This window comes from Cavia porcellus, unplaced genomic scaffold, assembly GCF_034190915.1.
Source record: "Cavia porcellus strain 051 isolate PalLab524CR breed Dunkin Hartley unplaced genomic scaffold, mCavPor4.1 scaffold_24, whole genome shotgun sequence".
NCBI classification, from domain to species: domain Eukaryota; kingdom Metazoa; phylum Chordata; class Mammalia; order Rodentia; family Caviidae; genus Cavia; species Cavia porcellus.
In genome coordinates, this window is record NW_026947507.1 from 54,875,914 (window position 1) to 54,898,833 (window position 22,920).

Sequence of the window (22,920 nt, forward strand, 5' to 3'; positions counted from 1 at the left end):
GTTTCAGTTGCTCCTAAGTCCTGACCACTGCGACCAAAATGAAGAATTGTGATAGAAGTTATTCACTAATCTTTCTCTCTTTTGCTGTTGAAATTCACATTCTAGTGGACAGAGGCAAACAAAATAGAGAAGGCTTGTTATCCAGCTCTTTGATTTAATTGTATTTAATCAGTTTTCTGAAAATTCTATAATTTAAACATGGATTCTGTCTGTCAACAGGTTCTATTGTCAATTGTTTCCATATAAAACTCATGAATGCACCTAATTGCATAGTCATTCTTTATCCTTTTCTAAAATTTTTACAGTTTAGAAAAAAGTAATTTTCATATCCAGAAGCAAGTACATAAATTCAAATAAATATATATTAAAACAATTCTCCAAGGGGTGCCAGTATAATGTCCTTCATCTTGCGTTCATGTCCCTACTAATTACCACTTTAATTTTATTTACTTGCAACATACAGCTCTATCGTATGTAGTTTATTTTGCAGGAGGATGTCGAGAGTGAGAAAGTGCTTTTGGCACAAACATCAGACTCCATTTTGCAGAATATTTTTATGCACCACTAAAGTAAGAATTCCAAGCAGGACATCCAGATGAAGTATGGGGCCTGCATTCTAACATCAAAAAGCAATAAAATAAAACCCTCCAGAGCTTTTAGTTCTGGAACTCTAAATGTGGTCATCTAAAAATGATTTCCTATTTCCAAAAAGTTTTTTTTTCAACAAGAAAATCCTCTCTGTGGAAATATCAGATGTCTTCGTAGATATTTGATATTACCCTCCAGAAGAATCCAGGGAGAAAAAGACAAGAAAATGGGGAAAAGCCAACAAAGCACAGGAAAGCCTCTTGGAATTTCAAAAGCAGTGAAATGTGGAAGAATTTAGCTATGCCAAGACATTCTACATAGAAACCTTGAAGAAATGAGTAAAGAAAGGAAATTTCCATACAAAGAACCATACAGATGTGCACATATGGCTTCAGAAACTACCTACATTAAGGAGCAAACCAGCAAAACCTCTGAGAGATGTCCAGAAAATACTTAGCACAAATAAGTGAGTGAATTACTATAATGTTTGGAGTCTGCAGGAGCTGCTCAGATACGTTCCAAAAATGCTACAGCTGTTCCTGGCTGCTTTGCTTAATTTGTTTATACAAAAGGTAGTTATTATATTATTTATTATTACTTTTCCTCTTTTATGTAAAAAGATAAAAGCAGATTGTTTTTGAGAATGGCCTCGGCCAAGCCGTTGCCAGCTGGTGCTCTCTCTTGTAGCCATTCGTCTCTGCGCTGCAAAGCAGCCGAGGAGGAGGCTGCCGAGGCTGCTGGGAGGAGGCTTCTGGAGCTGCTGGGAGGAGGCTTCTGGGGCTGCTGGGAGGAGGCTGCTGAGGCTGCTGGGAGGAGGCTTCTGGGGCTGCTGGGAGGAGGCTGCTGAGGCTGCTGGGAGGAGGCTGCTGGGAGGAGGCTGCCGGTCCTGCAGTTGTGGCTGCCAGATGCCCCCATCAGCAGAGAGCACTGTTGAATCTTCATTTTGTACAGTAGCAGTTATTTTGCTTAGCTCGTTAGATAGCAATCTTGCTAAAAATGAAAGCTCTTGTTCTTTGCAAAGTAATAATCATATCTTTAAACAAAAACAGTAGCTAGTGATTTGGGGGAACAGTAAATACACATAAACTTTAAAAGGATGAATTAATGCTTTGGGGGCCTCTTATACTACATGTAAGACATGAGCTAAGCACTGACTAAGAAAAACAGTTATGCCAAAATTTGCATGTATAGTAGTGCTTCGATTCTCCATGATTCTGGCTTCAGACTGAATTAAATGAGAACCAAGTCAAGTTTCCCCAAAAGGTCAACAGTGAATCCAACTACTGAATTTGATTTCGTTCTCATCCAACTCACTTTGCAACCAGAATCGTGAAAAGAATCAAGTTCATGAACCAAAGTATAGCTATGCATGCATATAATTTATATGTTACACATATATGGAAGTACAAATCACTTTGTAAGGCATGCAGCTTAGAGTAATTGCTCAGCATGGTGTTAATAGATGCAGCCCTATCTGAAGACAAGCCGATGCTTCAATAACAATTTGTATCGTTCGTATGTTTACTTGTAATTTTGAACATGTTTAATTTTCTTAGGGAGAATTTTATCTTGGACAAGAAGTGCAAAAAAAATAGCAAGGGCGGGGCTGGGGATTTAGCTCAGCGGCATAAGTGCCTGTCTTGCAAGCAGGCAGTCATGAGTTCCATCCCTGGTACCGATAAAAATGAAAAAGACCAAAAAAAAAAAAAAAAAAAAAAAAAAAAAACTAGCAAGGGCATCCTACACATTAAAATACAATTTCAATAATTTAAAATTTTTATTACTAGTTACAATCCAGGCCGAATAATATAATACACTAAAAGATCCAAGATAACCAAGTATGTATAAAACTCTAATATATGATAGAGATGCGATTTGAAATGATTTAGAAAAATTACTAGTAAAGGATTGAGGTAATAACTCAATTAAATTGCAATGCAGCAAAATAAGTTGCATATATACTAAAAATTAAGTATAAAAATGGAAATAGTGTAAGAAGTAGAATTGCTACATAATTAAGTGAGAGATTCTTTAAATCATAACCTAAATAATGTATTTATGAAAATTGGCCATATTTTCCAAAATAAACATACGTTTAGTGAGAAGAGTGGCACTGTTTTACATTTCTGCAAATCTCTTTAAATCCTAGCTTAATGGAGAACATCTGGGCCTCACATGTGCCTCGGCATTCGTCTGTGGTGATATCATATGTCATGTAGCTGGAAAACTCCTCCGTGAACACGTGAGAGAATAAAAGTAGAAAAGGGAGATATATTTAGAATTATTATGAAGACAGTTTAGACCTGGAGGCCTCCAGATGGGTCTCACACATGTGTGAACTCCGAATAACACTTTGAAAATGGCTTATACAGGGCAATGATAAATGAAGTAGATCTTTAAGGTTAATTGTACCCATAATGAGTGTATTTCACTTGCAATGCAATGGAAAATATTCGCCTGCATTTCCTATTGTTTCTTACCGGTACAGAGTTGCAAAATAGTTAAGACAACTAAGAGACAGACAATTGAAAGCACTGAATAATTCCACAGGTCTGACCCTCTCCCTTCCTGAGAACGTGCCCTGCATCCTCTTCTGCCCATTTCTCAGTCCATCTTCCCCCAAGCCACCATGTGTCCCCAAACTCCACTGAGTTAAACATCTCACACGCATGGATCATCTTGCCATGGGCAAACTCCTGGGTGGAAAAGCAACGAGAAGAAAGGAGAATGAAACTCTACCCAACGCACTCTCGTGTGTCTCACAACATCCCTTGCTTTTTCGAGTTTTTCTTTGCAGTCTCATTTCCCTAAAGAAATTCTCCATGCCCTCCATTACAGCTCTGTCCCCTTTCTCTGATTAATCTCATCGCTCTCCTTGGCAGATGGAAATTCGTCCTTTAGTTCTATTCTGTATGAGACGATGCGGTATCCGGAAAGCTGGGAGGCTCAGCACGTGTGCACAGCAGGGCTCCCTCTCTTACACTAGTAGGGACTGCTCAGCAAGATGGGCACTGAGATTACCAAAGCAGGTCTCACTTTCAGCACACAAGTGTGTACACAAGTGGGTGTGACACAGTGTTGCTTTATCTTTTACCTCTTCTTCAGCTTCTCAGAAAAGCAAACACCATGTTTGACTCTTGCACGGCAAACCGGTGCGGTATCATTTCAGAGAACGCTCGCTGGGTGCTAGTATCAGAGCCGGAGGTGCATTTCCGCAAGTACTAGCGCTAATTAAATTCTCCAGCCTTTCTCTTCTCAAAGCAGGTATTTGGAAAGGGGAGGCAGACAGAGAAAGCTTTAATTTACATATGAAGCCTGCAAAAAAAAGGATGCCAGCAGTGTGGAACTGAGTGAGATTTAGCAGTCTGCATATCTGAAAAGTTTCCAAATATTTTGCCCCTTTATTCTCCATTGAGTTAAGGAGAACAAGGCAGGAAATGCTCTCAAGGGTGATCCTGAGATACTATTAATCCTAAATCTCAATTTGAGATTATAGAAGTTGATTCCTCCTTCATTCCCTCAGTACAGAATTAGAACCCCAGGACGCTAGGGGGGAAGTAAGCTTTCCAGAGCTGGTCCCTGAAGACCTCAACCTCTTCCTTCTTTTGGATAAGCAGATAAATGGCAGCAATATGAAGGAGGAAATTTGCCCAGTACTATATTTATACCCAAAAGAAATGTATGAGATTCAGTTTCAGTGTTTATCAATAAAATGATATTGGAGCACAGCTATGTCACTGTGTTTTTTATGTAAGTTGCTCACTTATTTGTGCACGGTGTGTCAGTGCTGTCACACTATGCCGGCAGTGATAGTACTTACCACGGGGATCACACGTGGCTCACGTGGCCCGTGGCTCTTGGAGCACTGAGCCTACCAGGCTGCTACTAGAGCTTAAAGGCTCGCGTGAGTCGGGGAGCCCTGGGGTACGCCAATGGGGCCCGGAGAAAGGGGGCTACGCTTTGCAAGCTGCTCTCCGAGGGTGCGGCACAGCGCGGGCGTCTCATTTTGAATTAGATGGCTGAAGACTTCCTTTGCTGTGAAGTGACGCTTGGGCCACTGAAAGAGTGCATTACACATTGAACTTCCGGGACAAGCACGTGCTGAAAACGTTTCCAGCTCAGAGAAAAGCGACCGTCAGAAAAATGAGAAAATTTAAGATGGATTGTTTCATGGCAACAGAATTTCTGCACAAAAAGCAAAATAAAAGTCGGGCTATACCCAAAGTAAGTATGTAAGGTGTTCATTACTTTAAGCAAGGAATCTATTTACAAATAGTGAGCTAATTAAATTATATTTTATTACAATAGCAGAAAAATTTTAAAATAAAGTCAATTGTGCTTTTGGGTTTTAGTGGTTTTTCTTATTCTTGATGAATTATCAGCTGTTATCAAGACTGCTTAGTTGTTATTTACTTGAAAAGCAATAACAGGTTTGACATGACTCAACAATTATGGTCTGTGAACAGGCTATGTGGGATAATTACAGGAGAGAGCACTGTTTTAAAAAGCCAGAGAAGGCACTAATTTAGTGCTATCTGAATTGAATCTGCTAAGATGTGTTAATGGTGGGAAAATAGATGTGAAGCCAAACACCAGCCAGGTTGCATAACTTTACTAAGCTTGCAAAATTTTCTTGAAGAACTGACTGTAATAGGTGTTACTGAATGCTACATGGCTTTGGGGTTTTGCTACCCACCTGACCATTTCTTAATAAATTTGCTATAAAACTATATGACAAGCCATTTGGCAACTAATATTTTCTTGAATGGCAATTGTAAGTATGGTGGGAAAAGTTAAAACTCAAATCAAAGTATCCCAACTCTAATTTTCTGGGTACTTTTTCTGATTTTTAAACTGTAATTCCAACAGCACTTTTCATATCTCCATGCAAGTGGAAACAAATTTTCATATTTCAAGATCTACTAAACTGTATAATTGAGATGCTTTTGCTTGCACTTCAATTGGGGGTAATTAATCTGAAGAGGCCAAGAGAAGAATCTGGGTGAACTGTGTTAATGTGTTTCAAGTTTTAAACTTGATAAAAACATGCCAGTGGACTTGATAGCTGTATGCGGCAATATGCTCTGTGTGGAAAGACATTTCAAACAATGTAATCCTTAAAGTTTCAACACAGACTGACTAGCAGAAAAATATTTGTCATTGATTTTATTGACAAAAAACACTAAAGGTGAATTCATTAAGCAAAATGCTATATCCCTTCCCTCCAAAAGGGAGAATTGTGTATTTTTATTAGTATTAAAAATTTTTTTGGTCTGTTACTCAAAATAAATACTGTGATACTCAATTACTACTATTTCATATACATCTTGTCAACTGAAAGCATTTTTTAGACATTTCTAACTTAGAACTATTTTTCTCTATTATTTAAGTCACCTAAATAATATCCTTGCTTTTGTTTCTTGGCCTGCAAAGCTTGACACATTCCTTACATGGACCTTTACAGGAAGCTTTCTGGGCCTTCATTTACCTGGGACAGACTTGGACTCTGGCCCCTTGGGGAAAAGGCTAAGAAAAATGGTGGCACACAGACCCAAGGGTGCAGTGCTGCTGTCCTGAGGGGCCCCGGGCCAGACACTGGCTTTGCGGGTCATTCCTGAGATAGACCCCAAGACAGCAGAGGCTCACAGGCTAAGGGAGTCTCGTACAGTCAGATTTAGGCAGGGATTTTTAAAAGTCTACAACCAAATGACCTTAACAGAAAGCATATGATTTGCTCTAACCAAGAAGCATAACTATGGTATTCCCAGAACTGCTGAAACCAGACACCGGTTATGCAACACACCAATATCAGTTTTTCAGGGTCATGGGCTATAGATCATTTTACTTCTTCCTTTTAAATCATTGACTGCAGCCCTGTTATTAGTAAGCATATGTGACACTATTATTACATATACACAGTCTGCCAAAAAAATGTACACATGTTATAACCTAAGGCCCCCTAACTATCGCGCCGAAGTCTGTTCTGTATAAGCGCCACCTGCTGCTTCCCCTCCCCTTCTCCCTTCAAATCTAACTAGGTTAAGTTTTAACTTCCTAAAGGCCATAAAACAAAGGACTGAGGTAATAGCTCCTGACAACTGGGGTCTTCCCTACCCGGTAGCCCATCACAAATTGTGTTAATTGCATTACATTGTAATAGCTTCGTTTGTATCATAGCAATACCTGTGTGTTCCTTTTCCCTCTGAGTAAAGGATTGATAGGTTAATCAATGCTCTCCTCTGTAAAGAACTGTAAAATCTTACCTAATTGATATGTTAACCATTGTTGCCCTCTACAAATAACAGTTGTGATGCTAGAGTAAGGTAACTAAGGTTGTTAATTGCTGCTAGACTTCTCTATTCTTTGCTGAGAAAAACAAGATTTCTTCTTATCTAAGCTTGCTAGTATGCAGGGAGACTTGCAATTGCCATTTCTGCTTTGTAGTGCGTCACACCCCCACCCCCTTCCTTACATTGTGTGACCAGCAGCTGTTTGTGGATTTACAAGATAAAAGCCCTGACTTTTAGCTGTCAGGCACGCAGTCTCCAAATTGGCTCCTGGAGGCTGTGTCACCAGGCCTGGAAATAAAGCCTTTGCTTCCAAAATTTTAATTTCTTGCTTCCTTGGATTTTTATACCGGGTCCAAGTTATCACATTTGGGGGCTCGGTCCGGGATGGGAGCAAGACCCCAGACCCATTTCTGAACATCTGAAAGTAAGTACTCTGAAGAGGTTTGTTTGGGCCGCGGTCAGTTGAAGTTGTATGCTTGGAGGGGACGCCCTCAAACTTTGGGAGTGTGGATCTCCTGAGGTCAGAGTCAGTTGGTTTTGGGATGAATTCCGTCCACTTGTGGCTCCGACCAGGGTAAGGAACCGCTTCGTTGATTTTGTGACTCTGCCCCGGGTGGGGAACCGCTCTGTTGCAGTGGGAACCTCCCGAGGACAGAGTCAATTGGTTTTTTGGAATTTGCTAATTTGCTAAGTCTCTCCAGAGACCCAATAATTGGTTAGGTTTTTTTTTTTTTTTGGAGCAAAGGCTATTTTTGCTGCAGCTTGTCTTGTCTTGTATGTCTGTTTGTGTGTCCATTTGTTCTAATTGTTCTCCTTTTGGTTACCCCAAATCTAACAGAACATTCTCTCCGAGGAACCCCTTCTACGAGCCCAAAACAGACTAAGGGATTTAGATACTTATGTTCAGAGTTTTTGTACTTTAGCATTGTTTGCCCGTCTAAATTTGTTACTAACTTAGGGGCTTGTTGCCCGTTTCTGTTGCAGGATCCATATGGCTTATTAGATTCAAGGTTCATAATAAGAAGAAATTATTTCCTTTAGCTCACCAAACTGTGCATGAAGCACCCTTTGTTTGTGTCTTTAATGTGGCACCTTGTTTAATATGTTAGTCCTCAATTGATTGCTTGCAAACTCGACATGCCTTTTAAAAGGAGTATTTTTCTTTCTGGTTAAAATGTAAACATATGTGCACATATATGTGTATATATATGGTTTTTAAGAATTATATCAACTTTACCAAATAAAACCAGGTCGTACTATATATTGAGCCAGTTAAAAGGTTACAGTTTTGTTTTTAAAATACAGCATTTTTATGTGGTAAAAAGACATCAAATAAAAATAATTAAATATGTTTTAGACTACTAAAAGGTGACTTCAAAGGTTTTGTTGAGAGTTTTTGATGTTGTCTGAGTAGCGAGAGAAAAGGTAATTGACTGGTAATAGTAAAAAGAGGGACAAAAAAAGTGGTTTTGTCTTCAAGTAAAAATGTCTGGCTGTGCCAGAATGTAAAAAAAAGATAAAAGCTTAACTTGGGGGGTATATTGTAAGTTGTAAAAAAACTCAAGAGGATATAAATTTTATTTGTCTTGGTTTATAGTACAGCAAATAACAGGTTTGACAAGAAGTAAATGTGTTCAGAATTTGACAGTATTAGATCAGTTTTGGTACAATCATAAGATTGTACTTTGCTGCAAAATGTTTCCATTAAAATGAGATTATAGATGATACCAGAGATAAGATACAAGTTCTTGCATGTGCTGTGAACATCTGGGAGATTATGCAGCACAATTTTGTTACCTATGAAAAAGCCCTTTTTTGTTAAGAATGTAATTTCAGTAAAATGATGGCCTGCCACGTGCCACCCGTGGACAAAAGGCGGTGTGCCATCCAAATGAAGCTGGCTCTCTGACCCGGAATGCCGCAACCATGTTCTCCTTTTGTGCCACCCCGATTGGACGTCCAGAGGTAAGGAGGTTTCCCAGTATCGCCAGCTGTTCTCTTTGCAACTCAGTCGGCCCCACATATTAGACAAAAATTGCAAAGGTTTGAGAGGATTGAGGAAATGCCCCTCAGCCAGTTAATAGAGATAGCACAAAAGGTCTTTGAGAACTAGAAAATTTACAAAAAGATAACCAAGGGGTTAGAATTGCTCTATGAGAGAAAATTAAAAAAAAAAAAACAGACAAGAGTTTCTGGGGGCGGTTGGATACTGTAGGCTAAATTTTACTGAAAAGCTTGCCTCTATATGACTCCCATAAGGGAGAAACTCAAAACTCACTTAACTGGACTGATGAATGTGAACAGGCCTTCCTTAATACTAAATTTATTGAGCCATCCTGAGATTAATACACATTGCCTTTGGTCTCTCCGATTACAAGAAGTGCCTCAAGCAGTAGCCATGAGCTTCCAGACATTTAACAGTACGATGAACCACTGTTGGGGTAACCTTGGTCACTGGATTGCTGCACAAGCACTGTCAGTATCATGGCCAATGGAGTTCATCCAAGGCACAGTGATTGCTAATTGAAAAAGATCCTTACATCTTATAGAATTCAGTATTTTATTTGTGTGTATCTGTAATAATTGTTTTATATTTGGCATTTGATCAATTCATGGTTTCTCAGCTTGTCCACGGTCCTGGTAGTTATGAATCCCACTTAGAGCATGGCTTCACAAAGCCCCAACGCCTTTTATGTGTGACCCAGCCATGAGCTGAGAGGCCTCATGAAAGAAGTCACCTAGGAAGTGAGCAGTGGGACTGCCATGGCTGGACCCTAAGGCACCAGCCCTGCTCTTTCCTAGGGTTTAATGTTTGTTGCCATAGTTACGCACTCATTGGGAAGCTGTGTGTGTGCTATAAACAGATGCTTGAATTGGTTACCCCTGTTGACAATGGAGAACAGTTAGAAACCTTGGGTGATATCAGTGTTAGGAGGTGACATTGACCAACGTGAGTGTTACTGAACCTTATCATAGGCGCCTGGTAAGTCACACTTAGAAAATCCTGAGCTTACTTTTTCTAAATTTAAGGTCAGCTCCATGTCTTTTCAGCTTCAACTGACTCACAAAGAAATGATGAGGATTTAGAGATTATTAAAATAGTTTTTCACTTCATTTCCCAACATCTTAGGGGAGAAAAGGCTTTTACTTTGTACTGAGCTGTATAAAAAGATTATCCCTTGTCTAGTATAGCTAACATGGGAAAATAACTACTATCCAATTAGTAGCTATTTGCAAATTCATAACCAAGAAGATTATATTTACCATTTCTAACTTCTTCAAAGATATATAAGCAAAAGGAAGACTTTCAGAATAATTTCTCTAGGTTAGATTTTCACGGGAAGGTGGCCCAGGATCTCATGTACTCTTCTTGCCAGAATCCCAGGGGAGCTACCGTGGGATTAAGTCCACTAATGGCCAGTTGTTAGCTGATCTGTCAGGCTTCTCATTACTGGGTTCAAACATGGAGTTTGCTCATGTAGGAAAAAGAGAAAAAAGGAGACCAAGTCCAAACAAGTCCATCACTTGTCTTATGATCATCTACCTTCTATGGGAAGCTGCTGGTTTCACATACGAGGTCTTTGTACTGTTGAAATATGCAAGATGGACACTGAAAATAGCCCAAGAGCTTTCAATTTCTTGGTAGCATAACTTTCAAAAAGTAACTCACATGTTTAAACTTAAAATTTGTCTATTTTATTTCATTGTTCTGTACATTATTTGTGTTACAAAGTAAGACAAAATGAAATCCTGAAATAGTAATAGATGAATGTTTTTCTTTAGGATGAGAAATATACACCAAATTCTGTTGGCTTCCTAAATATTTCACTATGCTTCATAAAACACCTAAAATCATTTGGCTTATTTAACTCCTATTTTCTTAATGGCCTCTTTTGGAATGTGGACTTTAAATAGGCATTTACACTAAATAATAACTAGCATATTTCCACCTGAAATAGTCTCAGCTTCTGAAATCCTCACTCAAAGCAGTTTTCTGTGAAGTTCCTTGGAAGCAGCAGCCTCACTGGGCAGCAGGAAAGACAGAGCTGTGATTATTTTCCTGTGTTTTATTTTCACAGAAACAAGAGGAGTACCTTTTAATGTTTTCTTTATTAATAGCTACACGTGTGACATGATTATATCTAAAGAGACATGGGCGGGAGGAGAGAGGGCTTCTTTACAGGATTCTGTGTTCAGGAATCTGGGGCACAGGGCGCTGAGCAGGTAAACGGACTACCCGAATCTTGCTTGACAAAATCTGGTTTTTACGCAAATCCAAACTGGCAGAGGCTTCTCCTCCTCCCCACCCATGTGCGGTCAGTTACTAAATCAATCACGGCCCTTCTGCCTTGCACTTTTCTTTTGCACACACTGACTGCGCGTGGGAGTGGATTCACTGACAGAGCAAGGAAGGAGCCAGGGAGACAGCCAAAGCGCCGAGGGGAACTTGCGACTTGTGTTTTGCAGGTGTCCTGCGACTCAGCCTCCTCTCCAGCCGCCTTGGAGGTCTGTCCCGTCACTGCAGTGTGCCAGGCAGGGAACGGGGTGCAGTGACCAGGGTGCAGGTCACAGAAAAAGGGGTGCTTTCAATCACCTTTAGTATGGAGAGCTTTATTGTAAAGAACAGCGAGGTGTCCAGGAGAACCGAGACAAGAACAAAGCTGAAACCCACAAACATCTCACCACGGCACACAGGGCAGCATCTCCTGCTGGTGACGTGGGGGCACATTCTTGCCAGCGAGTCACGGCTGAGCTCAATGACTCCTGAGCTGGAGGGACTTGGTTGGCCCGTACATGGCCAATACGGGTAGGGAAGGGAAACAGGACACGAGGCTGACACTGATCAACTTCCTTCCCGGTGAACCGGATCACAGGTGACACATATGCAGGCTAGAGGCTGCCACGGAAACCATGGAAGCTTTATCAGAATTTAACTTTGGCTCAATCGGACGAGTGAGCTGAATTCAGCCTCACATCATGTGAATGTTGATTTGGTTATTTTATCGTTTATCCAGATAGATCAGGTTTACTTGAGAGGAAGTTATTAGGAAGCATTAAGTAAGAATTTACTGTGAATTCTCTCAACTGTTACATGGCTTGAACTTGAGGAGGAAAGCAAACTACTGAAACAGGCATCTCTTGGTCACAACTTTGAGGAACAATCATTGTAGCTATGGTAGTGACTTTCCTCCTGTATTTTATTGTTTTCAGTGAATATATAAGGAAATCCTGCATATGCCTTCAATTTTGGTTTACCATTAGTAACAACTATTTCATTTACATTAGTATCAACGTTTCATTCAATTCCTTCTTTTTGTTTCTTAGTGGACTGTAGAACAATTATTTATGTGAACTAACCCATTCATTGACTCACTTATTAAAGCAGTAGCAGTTTTTAATTTAATTAAAGAGATTTAGTGCTCTATAGGCAGTGTCATCAGGTAGTTATCTTTGCCTTTTAGGAAATCGCTTTTTTTTTTTAGAATGAACTAAGATAAAAATATTTTTGGTGCTGTGTTTTTGCTTCCTCTAGAGCACCCTTCACATTTTTGAGCCATTTCCAGGAAATGCGAAGTTAACACAATTATTTTAAAAGCCCTTTAGCCAAGTGGTGCTGGGAACAAAGATGTTAAAATTCTAGCTTTTTAAAAAGCTCTTGAAATACCTCCCACTCAGCTGAAAATTAGGAGGAAGTAAGGAATCTTCTGAAAATTTCACAGAAGTTCTGTGAGTTGAAAATTCAGTGGATTCAGATAATGCAGATCGACACCCAGATGTGTGGGTCCTGGTCAAAGTCAGGGCCTGTGTAAACTTTGCATTTAGCTTTTATAGCATCAATTAAAAAATAAAACCTCTCAGTGTCTGGGAAAGGTCACAATATCTTTCATATTTCTATTAGCTAGAAATGAGAAGGAAAAATACATTCTGTACGAAACACATTCAGAGACAAGCACTGCCTTCTCTAGTGTCTACTTCGCAGAGAGAGTCTCCAAGACAAGGAACGTGAGGGACTGGGGGTGGGGGACACTTAGATGACAGGCAAAATCATCATTCTGGTTTATTTCATAATGCTGCCCTTTTTATTTTTTTGTCTCTTTCATTTTTATCAGTACCAGGGATCAAACTCACGCCTGCCTGCTTGCAAGGCAGGTACTTAAGCCGCTGAGCTAAATCCCCAGCCCCAATGTTGCCCTTTTATGAAAACAATGTTTATCTTGATTTAGGAATTCTCATTTTCATTCCTCCTTCTGGCGTGGCTTTAGTTTTTAAACTAAAAATAAAAATGAAGGCAAGAACAATTCTTACTAGCAAGAAATATCTAAAGTCTCATTGAGGTTTATCTTTTTTTTTTGATTTGTTGCAATTTGGAGTGTAATTAAAAATGTAAAGCAATGGTTAGCATGATGTCTCAAAATCTAAATATGCCACTTTTTAACCTACCCTCATAAATGGAACTTAAGAAATTTTAAAGTTCAGGACACTAAGCTTTAAAACATGGTAACACGGCCAGTGTCTGTGGGAGTAATTCTCTTGCAAGTTTACAGAGAGACCAAGATGGCACGCAGGAAACTTGGCATGATGCTAATATTACCAAATTAGATAATGTATGACAGAAGGTTCAGTGTTTCAGCAAATACCATTTAAACAAATGCCACATTTGAAAATAATCTTGCTAAAAATCTGAACTACAACATTCCATATCAGATAAAAGATTGCACAAGAAGTTGATTTTTAAAATCTATAACATTAGCTCTAAACTCATTTTATAGGCTAAGATTTAAGCATATTTTGGATATTAATATCATGTTTTAAAAAACGGTATGGTAAGTTTTATGCTTCCAAGTAAGCATGTGCTCCATAAGGGCAAATGGATCTACCAAGAATATGCTCTATTTCCTTAAGATGCTTTACATATTTAAATAGAAAAACTTACTCTAAAAAAAATGCTACCCTATTCCTAATAGCTGGGAGGGGGGAGGGAGTCCTATTATCATCTTTGTAGGCATTACTAAGACAACAATGTCACAGATTTCTTAACATGCCAAACTAAACTGGTCATTCTCTGACAGCCTTGTTCACTGTCCACGAAAAGTTATGCAAATAGACTAATTCTGAAATTGAAAAAAATTTGCCTGCATACCACTGACAAGCTGAATGGAAATTTGTTAAGTCTTTCAAAACTTGCAGTTTCCTGGCTAAAAAGCAGTACACCACTTGAGTCCATTCCTTCCAACTGCGTCACTAACCTGGGGGCTGAGCGCAGTGTTTTACAGTGCTCTCCCTGTAATCGGTACTTCCGTGCAATCGCCCGTTTTGGAAATTCCCATCTTACAAAATGTAAATCATGTCTTCACCACAACCTACAGGCACCCTCTGTGCTGATGCCTGATTCCCGGTTGCCCTGCGCGTCAGGGGCTGATCCTGTGTTTGCTGGACTGAGCTCACCTCAAATAAGCTTTCTTTGCTCCTCACATTTCCACATTGTGACATCTGCTCGGCTTGCTTTGCAGTATATCTGCATTCGAACATACTTTTTACACTACTTAACAGGAGTGTACTTGAGGCTGAGCCTAGGACAAACCAACAGTAACACTGGGGAAGGAAGGCTCCAGGAAGGGCAGGGGCACAGGAACCCGCTGCCCTGGAGTTTTCTGTCCATTGGAGGGGCGGAGGGCACTAGAAAGGAGTGAGGATTAGAAGGAAATGGCCTTGTTTGTAAACAGCTTCCATTTCCTAGGAACAGGAACTTTGGTTTGCCATCTCTAAAATGGGAAGAACAAGGCTTACTCTGAGGAGCACTGGAAAGATAAACAGCAGCATGAAAACATCCTGGATACTGCCAAACACACAAATGGTAACTATTAAAACTTGAACCAAAAAGATTATGGTGTTACAAAAGAAGAGATTTCTTTTAGGGTCACATTCTTAGCTTAGGAATGACTCCTTCTGCCAAAGGATGTTTAAATCCCCCTTGAGCCCATCCCAAGAATTCCTCTGTCAAACAGGAATCCAGTGCCCCACTGCCACACACAGCCACTCCCTGCCACCCCAGCCTGGCGGACTGATTTCTGATGTGCACAAGAGAGGCCAGCAGCATCCTTCTCAAGTCAGTCAGCCAAGGAAGGGAAGGTCCTTAGAAATCCCTTCTGACAGAAGACAAGCAGGGATTCATAAAGTGCAATTATAAAACCAGAATGCTAAAAATAAAATGGCTCAAGTCAGCAAAAATTTGAAAAAGCTAGACAGACAAAAATCTAGACAAGTAGGAAATCTCAAAATACAAGCAAAAATGAAAACATGCTGCTTCGAGAGGTGTACCCACCCCACCCTGGGTCTTCAACTTGGTTGCATTGCAGTGACTTGGTTCCAAAGAACAGCCTGGGAAAGGGAGTAGGGCAAATGGGGGGCAGGCTTTACCATGCAGGAAACTGCCCAGCATGCCTTCATCTGGTGATTGAAGTGACTGTGAGCCCTGCCTGCTGCTCACCGGTAGGACAATACCAGCCCAACCCAAATCCACGGCCATTCCAATACACCTGCTGGTGGTGAAGTATTGTAATCCCAGATATTGTGCACAGTCATCCAAGCATTGTAATCCCTTTTCTAGTCTTCCTCACAATCCAAAAAGTTATATTTACAATCCCACAGGGAAGATCGTATGACACAAGGCAAAGCTGACAAAGTGTCACAGCCCAGAAGACATTAAGGTGTGTGGTACTTCTGAAAACGTTTAGAATAGAATTAGAACTATAGGTCAACCAATCAGTGTGGTGAAATCTGAATAGTCCCTGGCCACGTTTGTGGTGATGTGCCGAAGTTGGGTTTCTTGGAGTGACAGATGCTAACGTAGTAGTGTGAGCTGTTAAGATCAAAGAAGATGGCTAGTCCGATGGCAGTGGGTTATTAGAACTTATTAACATTAGTGTCACTAAAGTTGGTATACCACCACCACCCCCCCACTGCTAAATTTGACTGGCTTTAAAAAATAAAAATAAAAAAAAAATCAAAGAAGACAGGGGAAGAGTATTTGCTTTAAATTTTCTATAAATATAAAACTGTTCCACAATTAAGGGGTTTTGAAAAAGAGAAAGCATTTATCAATCACCCATTTTAATATGTTGGAAAAGAGATATCATGATAGTTATAATAAATAACATGGGCATAAAGCATCAAATCATAAGAAAGCAAAACTTAAGGACACAAGTAAATATGTGGAGACAGCATGGTTTGGAGGATGCTAGTATTTCTTTCTCAGCCTTGGATGGCAAACAGGCAAAATTAAAATAGCTAGGATGAACTAATTAAAACTGTGAATTAGGGTAAAGTATCAACATTGTCTGCACAAGAGTTAATCCTCTACAATGGGAAGAGAGATGTGTATTCCCAACACGTAAAAGTTAATGAAATAAAATAATCGGGTGCCGTGATATTAAACCATACACACAAAATTGAGTGACAAACTACCAAAAGCATCTGTTCTTTTAAGTTTTAAATTATTATCTGCCTCACATACTGTCTCATTGCTGCAACATATTGCCTGACACAGCTCTAGGGAAGAGAGATTTATTTTGACTCACAGTTTATAGAGGTTCCATCCACAGTCAGTTGGCTCCAGCAGGGTAGCATGGCAGGGGGAAACTGCTCACAGCATGGTCGGCAGGAAGCAGAGCAAGGTCAAGGGAGGAGGAGGAGAGAGACCTCCCCGGCCACGCCCCAGTGGCCACCTCCCCTACTGGGCTTCATCTCCCAGGGGCCCAAATGTGCAGCTCTCAGTGGGATCTATGTGCATGACTCAGTCACTTCCCCACACCCACCTATAGCACGAGAGGCCTGGGGAAGGAATCTGGATGCAAACCATGACATTTTCTGACCCAAGCAGGGATCAAAGTAAATATCAAGATAGCAAAGCATGTTACTTTACTAAAATAGAAGCCTTGTATATAGAAAATGTAGAATGAGGTCAGTCAACATCTCAACAAGAATTCTGTTTTAAATATAGAATGTTTTCGGTTTTGAGGCTGGATACTCCTGGCCTGGGCGTAGACACCACATCTTTAGCCATTCCTCCAGTGCTGGACGCTTCCATTGCTCCCTTCTTCCCCACTATGCTGCGGTGAATGTGGGAGGGCAGGTGTCTCTTGACACACTGACTTCCTTTCCCTTGGGTATCCGCCAGGAATGGGGTGCTCACATCAAATAGTCATCGACTTTCAATGTTTTGGAGAATCTCCATACTGTTTTCCACTGTTTGCATCAATTTACAATCCCACCAGCAGTGTACAAGAGTTCCTTCTTCTCCGCATTCACCAACATTTGTTACCTTTTTGATCCTGGTTATTCTAACAGGTGTGACAAGCACCAAACGATCTCACATATTTGCAGAGTCTCAAAGTTCTCATGCACCAAAGCAGAGCAATAGTTGGTTGCAGAGATTGAGAAAGGCTGGGGAAATGCTGCTCAGAGGGCACAAAATCAAGATTGCGTGTGTGTGTGTGTGTGTGTGTGTGTGTGTGTGTGTGTGCTTGTGAATATACATCACTAACTCTTCTCTCGATTCTCTTGTGGCCTTAGAGGTTGATGGGCACCAGGGGCAGTGGTGAGAGGATGAGCAGTCTGTTGCCCTGGCAGAGCCATGATGCAGGTCCAGTCTGAATCCAAAAGCCTTGGAACTGTGGAGTCCAAGTGTGACACCCAGCAGCCCACAGCCCAGCCAGAGCAAATTTCAACTCAAGTCTGAAGACTGAGGAAGAACGTGTTCCTGTTCACAAGCAGCCAGGCCTGAAGATCCTCTCTCTTCTCCAGAGTTTACCTTCTATGCTCTTAGGCCATTCGGTTGAAGAAATGAGGAACCCCCCATCCCATTAGAGATCACAATCTGCCTTACTCCATCTCTTGGTTTAAACGTTAAACTCATCCAAATCACCTGCAGAGAACCACAGAATATGTGATCAGATATCTGGGCATCCCATGGCCTGGTCAAACTAACGTATGCAACTAATTATCAAGTCCTATCCTGCCTGGTAAACAAGGATGAGACAGGCAACGGACATGTGCAATGCATGTTCCCACTTAAAAGAGGCTCAGAGCAACCTTTGGTCCCTAGAAATCCTGAAATACATACACGCTTTCATTTCCTGTATTCAAGTTGAGTCTTAATCCCTGGGAAATGTTCTCCTGACTTCTGGGCTCTGGGCTCTGGGCTCTGGTAGTCTGGGTTCCCTCTCTGTACAAATGGGCCACATACACAGCTACGGAATCCTTTGTGCCTTCCTCCTGCCCACAGTAGCCCAGGAGTTCCAAAGGCTTCTCTCACTTCCATTCTGCCTTTGTCTCTTATAGTTCAATTCAATACAGTTTCTTCTAAAACTTGATAGGCTTTATCCTTATGCCTCTAATTTCCCGTCTGTTAGACAAAAGCCAGCCCACACATTTCTTCAAGGTGGTCTCTGTCTACTTTGGGATCCCTGGACTGGAGAGGTAAGTTTCTGCCTTTGATGTAAAATGGAAGACACGTGTGTGGGTGGGCTGTTCAGAGTGGAATAAATAGGGATTAGAAGCGCGGTCATGCTTATGACCAAACAGCTGCTGTAGAATGCTTGAACGCACATGTGCACACACACATACTTGCGTGCACACACACATGTGTGCTGCAAAACCCAATACAACTAATTAAACTAAAGGGTAAAGGCCACCTGGGTTATCTGTAATTACAATGAATATGACAGACCAAAATTTCATCTCTATGCATAAAATAGTCTTACAAATATTGTCTTAGAAGAAAAATTGTCATAGCAATTGTTACAGATTGAACACTTGTGTCACTTCAGCTTTCAGATGTCAGAATCTCAGTCCCACGGTGGTGGCTTTAGAAGGGGAGACATTTGGAAGTAATTCAGTCATGAGGTGGAGCACTCTTGAGGAGGGTGTGTGACCTTACATGAAGGGCCAGAGAGCAAGCACTCTGGTTCCGACCCTGCCATAGACAGACACAAGGGGAAGCCAAAAGTGTGCACACTGCAGACAGTTCATCACGGGACCTAACAGGGCTGCTGCCCTGACTGGACATCCAGCCTGAATAACTGCGAGCAAACATTACAATAATGTTTGTAAGTGTTGGTTCCAATCCATGGACTGGCGAAAAGCTGCCTTGAAAGCCAACACCAGAAAAGACAGTGTTGTTCCAGCAATGCACATAGCAAACATTTATAAAGCTCATTTACTTATCAATTCCATTCCTAAGAAAATAAATTTATAAAATCAGTTAAATATTTAAGTACAATGCTGTTCACTGAAACACAATCTTTTGCATGAGACTGCTTATTGAAGCATAATTTTCAATAGAGAAAAATTGCAAACAGTTGACATTTTCAACAGTGGAAGAGATCATTAAGTAAATTATGATCATGCACAGAATTAAAGTTAAAAATTAATACTAATTATGCTTTAATGACATAGAAACAAGATCACATGAAAAATCATGCAAAATATGATTCCAAGTTAGTTTAAAGCAAAGACATTAAAATTCACAGGGAGCTGTGTGATGCAATGACGTGTGATTTTTATTTTCTCTCATATGTTATTTAGTTTTTTTCATTTTCACACAATAAACATGCATTACTTTAAAAAACAGAAAGCAAGAAAAAGGATAAAATGCACTTGAGCAATGTGGTGCTGGAGGGCTTTTCTCTGAGTGACTGCACAAGAACAGACTGTGTTCACGCAGCAAAGCCTGAAGGAAAGCAGGCATCTCCGCCAGATGGAGGGATCAGAACACAGTACGGGAAGCCAGGCAAAAAGATTCAGACAGAATCAAAATAGGCAATTCTCCCAGGTGGGCAGCTTCTGAAACCTTGGCACAGAAACAATTTATCCATACGAAGCATTAAAAGAAAACCACTGGGGACAAGCCGGGGGTTGGGGAGGGAAGGACAGAACAGGGACTGGAGCCCTGCCGCCTGACACCCTTCATCCAGACTGGCTCCTGCCCGCTGCCCATGGCGTCCCTGCTGTGTATGAGAATGGAACAGTGCTTATTCAGTGTCCATCACAATAGAGGTCAGTTCACGTGTTCTCTTCAATTCACTGGTCCCTTCTGTTAAAATTTTAAGTTAACCAATATTCCAGGTGTCAGCCTCTACAGGTACTGGGTCTGAAGGGCCACTTCCTGCCCGATTGATCTTCAGTTATATGAAGTCAAATGTGGCAAGAACAAATTGAACCTAGAAAACACTATGGTGTGAAGCTGGGCCCCTTTGCTTTGATCATCTTGACTGCTGGGAACACAAAAGACAGAGCAACCCTCCCTGTGCCTGGGCCCTGAGGGGCACAGATAGGATCTGGAGTGACCACAGCCCTGTGGAGTTGGCCATGCTGAGCAAAGCTGCGAATGGGGCTCTGAGCCCCAGGAAGGATCCCGAGAGGTCTTGCTTCTCAAATATCACAACTTGCCAGAAGTTTCAAGTTGCCCATCTTCTTCAGGGTCCCTCTGATAGTGGTGAGGCAAGGCTGGGCATCTCTTCTGCTGTGTGGGGAATGGCAGTGCAGAACTATGTCACCCACTGTTTGCCACTGGTCACACGTGGCTGTTGAGCTTCTGAGATGCCTCTGTGGGCTGAGACATGCAAGCATGAAGTACATGCCAGCTTCCAAAGAACACAAAGCATCTTGATAACCTTTCACAGCATTACATGTGGAATACAGTACATTTTTCATGGTTGAACTAAAATATATCACTAAAATTACTCTCAACCATCTCTTTTGCTTTATTTAAATGTGGCTACTAAAACATGTGGCTCCTGGAAGATATGAAATTGCATATGGTGAGTGCATGTGGATGGTATTAAATTTCTCTGGCTCAGTGCTTTTGCAAAGCAGAACTGGAGCCAGCACTGTTAGGCCCTCAGGTCTTCTTTGAGATCTTTTTGTGTGTGTGGCGGGGTGGGCGGGGGATTCCTTGTTCTACAGAGAAAAGAGGAAGAAAACAGATTTGACCTTTTGAGCTCTTGATGCATGGACTGGAGCTGGAGCTCCAGCGTGGAAGCAGGAAATGCCACTTAAATTACATCGTGAACCAGGGAGATGCAGACTGACCACAACATGTCCCCAATGAGCCTGCCCTTCTCTTGTGCAATGGCCAGGAACTGTGCTCTCATCTATCTGATTCTGTGTTTTTGCAAACATGGAAAGGAAAAAACCATCTAAACAGATTTCAAAAGAGAAATGTGGGTACAAGCCAGCAAGAAGAGCTCAAGAATGCTGTAAATCATGAGAGCTGGTCTTGACTTTTATCCAGGGATATTCCTCTGTATTTAGATCTAAATGTCTATGCAGTAAACCTTCCTCAGAAATTAATATATAACAATCTTCCGAAGTCCATGCATTCTACCATACTATTAAGTTCTATATTTCCCCAAGAGTATCTTCATTCATCATTTAAATTATTTTGAGAGTCTGAGTAACATAATAATGAATTCAAGATAGAGTTTATACAGTCCCATACTTTCACAGGCATTACTATTTTCTTTTGTTTATTTAATAGATATTTATTGAGCACTTCTTATGTGCCAGGCACTCTGCCCAGAATTAAGGATACAATGGGAATCAAAAATAGAATAAGATCTCTGGTCTCCTGGAAACTACAGCGGGTGTGAGAGGTGGATATTTATCAAGTAATCACATATGAACATTCTGAGAAGCAGGGAATAGGCAAATTCAAAGCTCAAGTGGAAGGATTAATTATAGATAGAAAGAGGTCCAGCTCCTGTGACTATAACAGAAAGTTTGACTCCCAGAATCCAATTAACTGCAAAATAAGTCAATGTGTTTGCTATAAAGTATATGGGATTAAGCAAATCTAGTTGGGATGTTTAATGTATTGTCTCAATACTCATTATCTAGGCACAGCTAGTTACTCAGAGTAAGATGTAACTTTAGGGGATGGCCAGTAACTTAGGAAAGACTCATCCATTAGGGTAGAATCACATCTCATTGCACGGCAGGCCCAGCCAATAGTGGGAGGAGGTGTTTGGCAGTATAGAAAGCTTGTCGTCACCATTTGGGAGACTGATGATGTACCAAAACAGGCTTCTGTGCTGGAACAGACCTTTCAGCTGGATTGACAAGCAAGATACAGTGCAAGAGCTCACAATATAGGCAGAGCATGTAGAGTACTGGGGACAGGGAGCGGAGAGGAGACGAGTAACGATACTTAGGATGCAAACTCAGGTTTAGGGGCGTTGTGATCAGAAATAGATAGGAAAACTTCTGGCTTGGAGAACTTGAGGAAGGAGCCCAGGATGAGCCACAGTCTGGTTGGGTTCGCAGGTATGAACATTGAGAAGCTAATAGGACCTGAGCGTCCTATGAGAACAGGGTGCCTGGTTAGGAAGCGAAAGTCGGGTCAGACAGATGGGTCCTAGCTGCCTTTTGCCTTAAGTCAGTATTTGCCCCACGTGGTTCTTGAGTTTTAAGAAATCTCACCTTAGTTTTAAGTGTCTCCCTAGATAACTATACTTCTGTACACAAGTTTGGGGGGAGAACGGGCCGGGGGGAACAGATCCTTCAGATGTGATGTGCGCTCATCAGTGTAAAGTACAAGCACTGTCCAGCACCAGGGCAGGGGAAGCGAGGGCAATCATACCAACACACTTGGGAGGGCCCTGGGAGCAACTTCTTACCCTAAAGGGCAAAAAGGAAGAGGAAATGTAAATAAATAGATAAGTAATGATTTGGGCAGTCAGTGGCGGAGGGACCGCCCGCAGGAGGAGAAGATACAGCTTATGGTCAGGAGCAAGTCTGAAAGAAGGAAGTCGCCTTGGTCACCGAGGCTGTGCCCCAGGTGAGCTCTGGGGGATTTGTGGTGCAGGCATCACGCAGCCCGAGTGGCCAAAGCCTGTGCACCACTCTGCAGGCATTTAAAGCCATGCAGCGCTCATAACATCTGACATGTGAATACACTTGTAAAAGAACATGTAAGGCAGCTCAGAAGTTTAATGAATAAATCAAGATTGCAAAATGTACCTTTCATTCGCCACATTTTCGA

General features: G+C 41.2%; 1 long non-coding RNA gene across 2 annotated transcripts; it reads left to right on the forward strand.

Annotated features, from left to right (window-relative positions):
- The first annotated feature begins 7,095 nt into the window (after nt 1-7,095).
- LOC134472781 (uncharacterized) lies at nt 7,096-22,897 on the forward strand. Of its 2 annotated transcripts, XR_010042763.1 has the most exons (5): nt 7,096-7,302; nt 8,702-8,843; nt 14,617-14,733; nt 17,451-18,356; nt 19,510-22,897. It is a non-coding gene; the product is annotated as an uncharacterized LOC134472781 (long non-coding RNA). The 2 variants fall into 2 exon arrangements; XR_010042762.1 differs by having other exon boundaries at nt 7,097-7,302; nt 17,451-22,897.
- The last annotated feature ends 23 nt before the right edge of the window (nt 22,898-22,920 follow it).